This window comes from Arachis duranensis, chromosome 9, assembly GCF_000817695.3.
Source record: "Arachis duranensis cultivar V14167 chromosome 9, aradu.V14167.gnm2.J7QH, whole genome shotgun sequence".
Classification (NCBI taxonomy): Eukaryota; Viridiplantae; Streptophyta; class Magnoliopsida; order Fabales; family Fabaceae; genus Arachis; species Arachis duranensis.
In genome coordinates, this window is record NC_029780.3 from 48,681,731 (window position 1) to 48,689,727 (window position 7,997).

General features: G+C 38.7%; 1 non-coding gene across 1 annotated transcript; it reads left to right on the forward strand.

Moving 5' to 3' along the window:
• Positions 1-7,233: 7,233 nt before the first annotated feature.
• Positions 7,234-7,341, forward strand: LOC127741732 (small nucleolar RNA R71). Its single transcript, XR_008002938.1, has one exon. It is a non-coding gene; the product is annotated as a small nucleolar RNA R71 (small nucleolar RNA).
• The last annotated feature ends 656 nt before the right edge of the window (positions 7,342-7,997 follow it).

The window sequence follows — 7,997 nt, forward strand, 5'->3', positions numbered from 1 at the left end:
GAAGAATTGAGGAATTTCTGTCTCAATCTCCATTTAAGATCTCTTTGATTACCTCACTGCATAATTGAGTTGAATCCAATTTCCTTTATTGCTCCCTCTTTAATTTCTTGTTAATTGCTTTGTGAATTTGGATCTGGGAAGGCAATTGAGATCTAGACTTTGCTATCTAGTCTCTGGAGTCCTGAGATCCCATTTTCCTTTTGGTTCTTCTGTGAACCCTTGCTGCAATCAAATTTCCATTTCTGTTTGAGATATAGTCTATTTCAATTCATCTCTTGTTTAGTTAATTGTTGCAATTTAATTTCCCTTGCTTAAATTCTGAATTTCCAGTCCTCAAATCCCTTTTCCATTCAAGAAATTTATATTTCTTGCACTTTAAGTTACTGCAATTTACATTTCTTGCACTTTAAGTTTCAGTCATTTAATTTCTTGTTCTTTAAGATTCAGCACCTTTACTTTCAGTTCTCTTTAATTTCTGCAATTCATCCCTCTCCCTTTACATTTCCTGCTATTTACTTACTGTTGGATACAAAATCACTCAACCAATACTTGATTCGCTTGACTAAATCAACCACTAACTAAAATTGCTCAATCCTTCAATCCCTGTGGGATCGACCTCACTCCCGTGAGTATTATTACTTGATGCGACCCGGTACACTTGCCGGTGAGTTTTGTGTTGGATCATTTTCCACACATCATTCATCATGTTGAAGTGCAGTGAATATCTTAGAATAAGAATAAGCTGAATTGAATAGAAGAATAATAGTAATTGCATTAATACTCAAGTAACAGCAGAGATCCACACCTTAATCTATGGTGTGTAGAAACTCCACTGTTGAATATACATAAGTGAAAATAAGGTAGGCATGGCCGTGAGGCCAGCCCCCAATGTCTAAGGACTAAAAATAATCAAAGTTGTAAAGATCCAAAGATTGATCAAAATATTGATCAAAAGATTCAAATACAATAGTAAAAAGTCCTATTTATACTAGACTAGTTACTAGGGTTTACAGAAATAAGTCTTAGTGCAGAAATCCACTTCCGGGGCCCACTTTGGTGTGTGCTTGGGCTGAGCTTGAGCTTTACACATGCAGAGGCTTCTCTTAGGGTTAAATGCCAAGTTGTAACATGTTTTTGGCATTTAACTCTGGTTTGTGACGTGTTTCTAGCGTTTTACTCCAGAATGCAGCATGGAACTGGCGTTGAACGCCAGTTTGCATCATCTAAAGTCGAATAAAGTATGGACTATTATATATTGCTGGAAAGCCCTGGATGTCTAATTTCCAACGCAATTAAGAGCGCGCCATTTGGATTTCTGTATCTCTAGAAAATCTATTTCGAGTGTAGGGAGGTCAGAATCCAACAGCATCTGTAGTCCTTTTTTAGCCTCCCATCAGATTTTTGCTCAGGTCCCTTATTTTCAGCCAGAAAATACCTGAAATCATAGAAAAATTCACAAACTCATAGTAAAGTCTAGAAATGTGAATTTTGCATAAAAACTAATAAAAACATCCCTAAAAGCAGCTTGATCCTACTAAAACTACCTAAACACAATGCCAAAAAGCGTATAAATTATCCGCTCATCACAACACCAAACTTAAATTGTTGCTTGTCCCCAAGCAACTGAAAATCAAATAGGATAAAAATAAGAGAATATAATATAAATCCCAAAATATCAATGAATATTAGTTCTAATTATATGAGCGGGACTTGTAGCTTTTTGCTTCTGAACAGTTTTGGCATCTCACTTTATCCTTAGAAGTTTAGAATGATTGGCATACATAGGAACTCAAAATTCAGATAGTGTTATTGATTCTCCTAGTTAAGTATGTTGATTCTTGAACACAGATACTTTTGAACCCTAAGCACTTTGTTTTCCAGTATTACCACCGAAAACATAAATGCCACAGACACATGACTGGGTGAACCTTTTTAGATTGTGACTCAGCTTTGCTAAAGTCCCCACTTAGAGGTGTCTAGAGCTCTTAAGCACATGGTTTTGGACAACTTGATTTAGCCGCTTAGGCCTGGATTTTATTTCCTTGGGCCCTCCTATCCTTTGATGCTCAAAGCCTTAGATCCTTTTTACCCTTGCCTTTTGGTTTTAAGGGCTATTGGCTTTTTCTGCTTGCTTTTCTTTTCGCATGCTTCTTCTTTTTCACTGCTTTTTCTTGCTTCAAGAATCAATTTCATGAATTTTTAGATTATCAATAACATTTCTCTTTATTCATCATTCTTTCAAGAGCCAAAAATTGTAACATTCAAAAATAACAAGATAAAAAATATGCACTATTTAAGCATTCATTCAGAAAATAAAAGGTATTGTCACCACATCAATATAATTAAACTAATTTCAAGGATTAATTCGAAACTCATGTACTTCTTGTTCTTTTTTATTAGAACATTTTTCATTTAAGAAAGTTGAAGGATTCATGGAATTATTCATAGCCTTAAGACATAGACACTAGACACTAATGATCATGTAATAAAGACACAAACATAGACAAACATGAAGCTCAAAAACGGAAAAATAGAGAGATAAGAACAAGGAAGTTAAGGAATGAGTCCACCGTAGTGATGGTGGCACCTTCTTCTTGAAGGACCAATGGTGTCTTTGAGATCCTCTATGTCTCTTCCTTGCCTTTGTTGCTCCTCCCTCATAGCTCTTTGATCTTCTCTAATCTCATTGAGAATGATGGACTGTTCTTGGTGTTCCACCCTTAATTGGTTCATGTTATGACTCAATCCTTTTAGAGAAGTGTTGAGTTGTTCCCAATAGTTGTTTGGAGGAAAATGCATCCCTTGAGGCATCTCAGGGATTTCTTGATGATGAGCTTCCTCATGTGTCTCTTGAGATCCATGAATGGGCTCTCTTATTTGTTCCATCCTCTTCTTAGTGATGGGCTTGTACTTTTTAATGGGGATGTCTTCTTCTATGACAACTCCAGCTAAGTTACATAGATGGCAAATGAGATGAGGAAAAGCTAGCCTTGCCAAGGTAGAGGGCTTTTCAGCTACTTTGTAGAGTTCTAGAGAGATGACTTCATGAACTTCTACTTCCTCTCCAATCATGATGCTATGGATCATAATGGCCTGGTCCACAGTTACTTCGGATTGGTTGCTAGTGGGGATGATGGAGTGTTGGATGAACTCCAACCATCCTCTAGCCACAGGCTTAAGGTCCAGTCTTCTCAATTGAATCGGCTTGCCTTTTGAGTCTCTTTTCCATTAAGCTCCTTCCATACATATGTCCATGAGGACTTGGTCCAACCTTTGATCAAAGTTGACCCTTCTAGTGTAGGGGCGTGCGTCTTCTTGCATCATAGGCAAGTTAAACACCAACCTTACGTTCTCTAGACTGAAATCTAAGCATTTCCCCTGAACCATTGTAAGCCAATTCCTTGGGTTTGGGTTCATGTTTTGATCATGGTTCCTAGTGATCCATGCGTTTTCATAGAACTCTTGAACCATTAAGATTCCGACTTGTTGAATGGGATTGGAGAGAACTTCCCATCCTCTTCTTCTAATCTTTTGTTGGATCTCTGGATATTCACCCTTTTTGAGCTTAAAAGGGACCTCAGGGATCACCTTTTTCTTGGCCATAACTTCATAGAAGTGGTCTTGATGGGCTTTTGAGATGAATCTCTCCATTTTCCATGACTCAGAGGTGGAAGCAATTGCCTTCCTTTTCCTCTTTCTTGAGGTTTCTCTGGCCTTAGGTGCCATCAATGGTTATGGAAAAACAAAAAAGCTATGCTTTTACCACACCAAACTTAGAATGTTGCTTGCCCTCGAGCAAAAGAAGAAAGAATAGAAGAAGAAGAAGAAGATATGGAGGAGAGGGAGAGAGGTGTAGGTTTCAGCCAAGGGGAAGAAGAGAGGTTAGTGGTGTGTGAAAATGAAGAAGGATGGAGGGGTTTATATAGTAGAGGGAGAGGGGTTTGGGTTCGGTCATTTAGGGTGGGTTTGGGTGGGAAAGAGATTTTGAATTTGAAGGTAGGTGGGGTTTATGGGGAAGAGTGGATGGATATGATTGGAGAAGGGGTAATGGGGAAGAGAGATTGAGGTGATTGGTGAAGGGTATAGTGCTATTGGATTGTGTGAAGAAGAGAGAAGTGGGGTAGGTGGGGATCCTGTGGGGTCCACAAATCCTGAGGTGATCTTGTGGGGTCCACAGATCTTGAGGTCTCAAGGATTTCTCATCCCTGCACCTTTTAGGCGTGTAAAACGCCTTCTGTATGCAATCCTGGCATTTAACGCTAGACTATAGCTTGTTTCTGGTGTTAAACCCCCAAATGTAGCCTGTTTCTGGCGTTTAACGCCAGCCTCATGCTTGTTTCTGACTTTAAACGCCAGCTTGGTGCTTCTTTCTGGCGTTAAACGCCAGCCTGATGCTTGTTTCTGGCGTTAAATGCTAGCTTGGTGCTTGTTTCTGGCGTTTAACGCCAGACAGATGCTTGTTTCTGGTTTTTAAACGCCAGACAGCTCTTCCTCCAGGGTATGCTTTTTCTTCTGCTATTTTTTTATTCTGTTTTTAATTTTTGCAATTGTTTTGTGACTCCTCATGATCATAAACCTAATAAAACATAAAAGAACAATAGAAATATAGATTAATTAAAAATTGGGTTGCCTCCTAATAAGCGCTTCTTTAATGTCAATAGCTTGACAGTGAGCTCTCATGGAGCTTCACAGATGTTCAGAGCATGATGAGGGCCTCCCAACACCAAACTTAGAGTTTGAATGTGGGGGCATCTCAAGGGAGGTTCATCTTCCTAAGTCTCATTACCAAACAACTTGGCATTCAGCTTCATGATGGCTCCTAGATATTGAGGAACTTGCTCTTCAGTTACATCTTCATCCTCTTCAGAGGAAGAATAGTTCTCAGAGCTCATGAATGGCAGAAGGAAGTTTAATGGAATCTCTATGGTCTCTATATGAGCCTCAGATTCCTTTAGGTCCTTAATAGGGAACTCCTTTCTGTCTGGGGGACGTCCCATGAGGTCTTCCTCATTGGGATTCACGTCCTTCCCTTCCTCCTTGGATTCGGCCATTTTAATAATATCAATGGCCTTGCACTCTCTTTTTGGATTCTCTTCTGTATTGCTTGGGAGAGCACTAGGAGGAGTTTCAGTGATTTTCTTACTCAGCTGACCCACTTGTTCCTCCATGTTTCTAATGGAGGACCTTGTTTCATTCATGAAACTTAAAGTGGCCTTAGATAGATCAGAGACTATGTTTGCTAAGCTAGAGGGGCTCTACTCAGAATTCTCTGTCTGTTGTTGAGAAGATGATGGAAAAGGCTTGCTATTGCTAAGCCTGTTTCTTCCACCATTATTAAAGCCTTGTTGAGGCTTGACGTTAGGATTTTTGGTAGTAAAGAATTTTACAAAAATATAATCGCGTTGTGAGAATAGATTCTAAACCAACAGAAAATCCCTTCGTACAAACGTTTTGGTTGTCACAAGTAACAAAACCCAATAAATTTATAAACCGAAGTATTTAAACCTCGGGTCGTCTTCTCAAGGAATTGTAGGGAGGTATGTTCTTATTATTGGTTTTAAAAAGGATTGAACAAGTAATTTAATTGACAAGAAAAATAAATAAATGACTATAAAATAAACTCTTGGCAAGATATGAAAACTGAGTCCTATCCAGTTGTCCTTATCAATTGTGATGAGAATTGGATTTTTCTCCCACTTAGTTAACCTTTACTAAAGCAAAGGAAAGTCAAGTGGACTAATTAGTTTGATCCTCAAGTCCTAGTCAATCCCTGTGGGAAGACTAGTTTTAGAGCGATCTAGATCAATTAGAATCTGCCAATGTCAACCACTGCTGAGTTCGACAACTCAAGAGTTACCAATTAATCAACCAAAGCCAAAAGGAAATAAAATCTACTTGAATGAAAATAATTTGGATAGAGCCCAAGCATCAATAACTTGTAAGTCTGAAATACCTCAATTGCATTAATAAAAAAAAATCAATCCAAATATGAAGAGTCATAAGCCAAATAAAAAACATCAATAATCAACAATTAAGAGAAGTCGAAATAAAAAGATATTGAACCTGATAGAAAGATGATATAAAAATATTCCTAAATTCTAAAAATCCTAATCCTAATCCTAAGAGAGAGGAGGGAACCTCTCTCACTAAAAACTACATCTAAATCCTAAAAAGTGTGTATTTCTCTCTTCCTTCCATGAATGGGTGGATTCTTCGATTTATAATCCTTCAATTTATAATCCTTCAATCTGTGTTCTCTGGGTTTGGATCTGGGCCAAAAAGGCCCAAAAATCGCTGAGGACAACTTCTGCAAATTCTACAGATCGCGCACGTCACGCGTTCGCGTGGGTCACGCGGTCGCGTCATCTGGAGTGTTGCTCTTCCACGCGGTTGCGTCAGTCATGCGCCCGCGTCAGTTGTATTTCGCGAGTCACGCGTTCGCCTCATCCATGCACTCGCGTCACTGCCAGTTTCTTCAAAAACTCTATTTTATGCTTTCCTTCCATTTTTGTATGTCTCCTTTCCATCATTTGAATCATTCTTGCCTTAGAAGATCTAAAAATACTTAACACACAAATCACGGCATCGAATGGCAATACAAGGTAATTAAAATTAATATTTTTAAAGCCTAGGAAACATGTTTTTCACATACATCACATAATAAGAAGGGAAAGTAAAACCATGCAATTTCACATGCATAAGTGGGTGAAGGATTAAATAAATCACTTAAATTCAGCACAAAATATTTCATAAAATATGGGTTTATCAAGGCTTTTGTTGATCCTTCCATGAGAAATTTAGATGATTTCTCCATGAGGGATTATAGGTGTTTCCATAGGCTTCACCCATGTAATTCACCTCTGCCATTGTAGGGTTCTCAGGATCATAACCTTCTTCTTCAGAAGATGCTTCTTTAGTACTGTTGGATGCATTTTGCAATCCATTCAGACTCTGTAAAATCATGTTGACTTGCTGAGTCAACATTTTGTTCTAAGCCAATATGGCATTCAGAGCATCAATTTCAAGAACTCCCTTCCTCAGAGGCATCCCATTACTCACAGGATTCCTCTTAGAGGTGTACATGAATTGGTTATTTGCAACCATGTCAATGAATTCTTGAGCTTCTGCAGGCGTTTTTTTTAGGTGAATGGATCCACCTACAGATTGATCTAGTGACATCTTAGAGAACTCAGATAGACCATCATAGAATATATCCAAAATGGTCCACTCTGAAAGCATGTCAAAAGGACACTTTTTAGTCAACTGCCTGTATCTTTCCCAAGCTTCATAGAGGGATTCACCATCTTTTTGCTTGAAGGTCTGAACATCCACTCTAAGCTTGCTCAGCTTTTGAGGAGGAAAGAACTTGGCCAAGAAGGCGTGACCAGCTTATCCCAAGAGTCCAGGCTATCTTTAGGTTGTGAGTCCAACCATGTTCTAGCTCTGTCTCTTACAGCAAAAGGGAAAAGCACGAGCCTGTAGACTTCAGGATTTACTCCATTAGTCTTAACAGTATCACAGATCTGCAAGAACTCAGTTAAAAACTGATAGGGATCTTCTGACGGAAGTCCATGAAACTTGCAGTTCTGTTGCATTAGAGCAACTAGTTGAGGCTTCAGCTCAAAATTGTTTCCTCTAATGGCAGGGATTGAGATGCTTCTTCCATAAAAGTTGGAAGTAGGTGTAGTATAATCACCAAGCGTCCTCCTTGCATTATTATTGGGTTCGGTCATGTCTCCTTCTTTTTTGAGATTCTCTGTAAGGTTTTCTCTGAATTGTTGTGCTTTAGCTTCTCTTAACTTCTTCTTCAGAGTCCTTTCAGGTTCAAGATCTGCTTCAACAAGAATGTCCTTGTCCTTGCTCCTGCTCATATGAAAAAGAAGAGAACAGAAAAGAAGAGGAATCCTCTATGTCACAGTATAGAGATTCCTTTATGTGAGTAGAAGAAGAAAAGAATAAAAGAAGAAAAATTCGAACACAGAGAGAGAAGAGAAGAG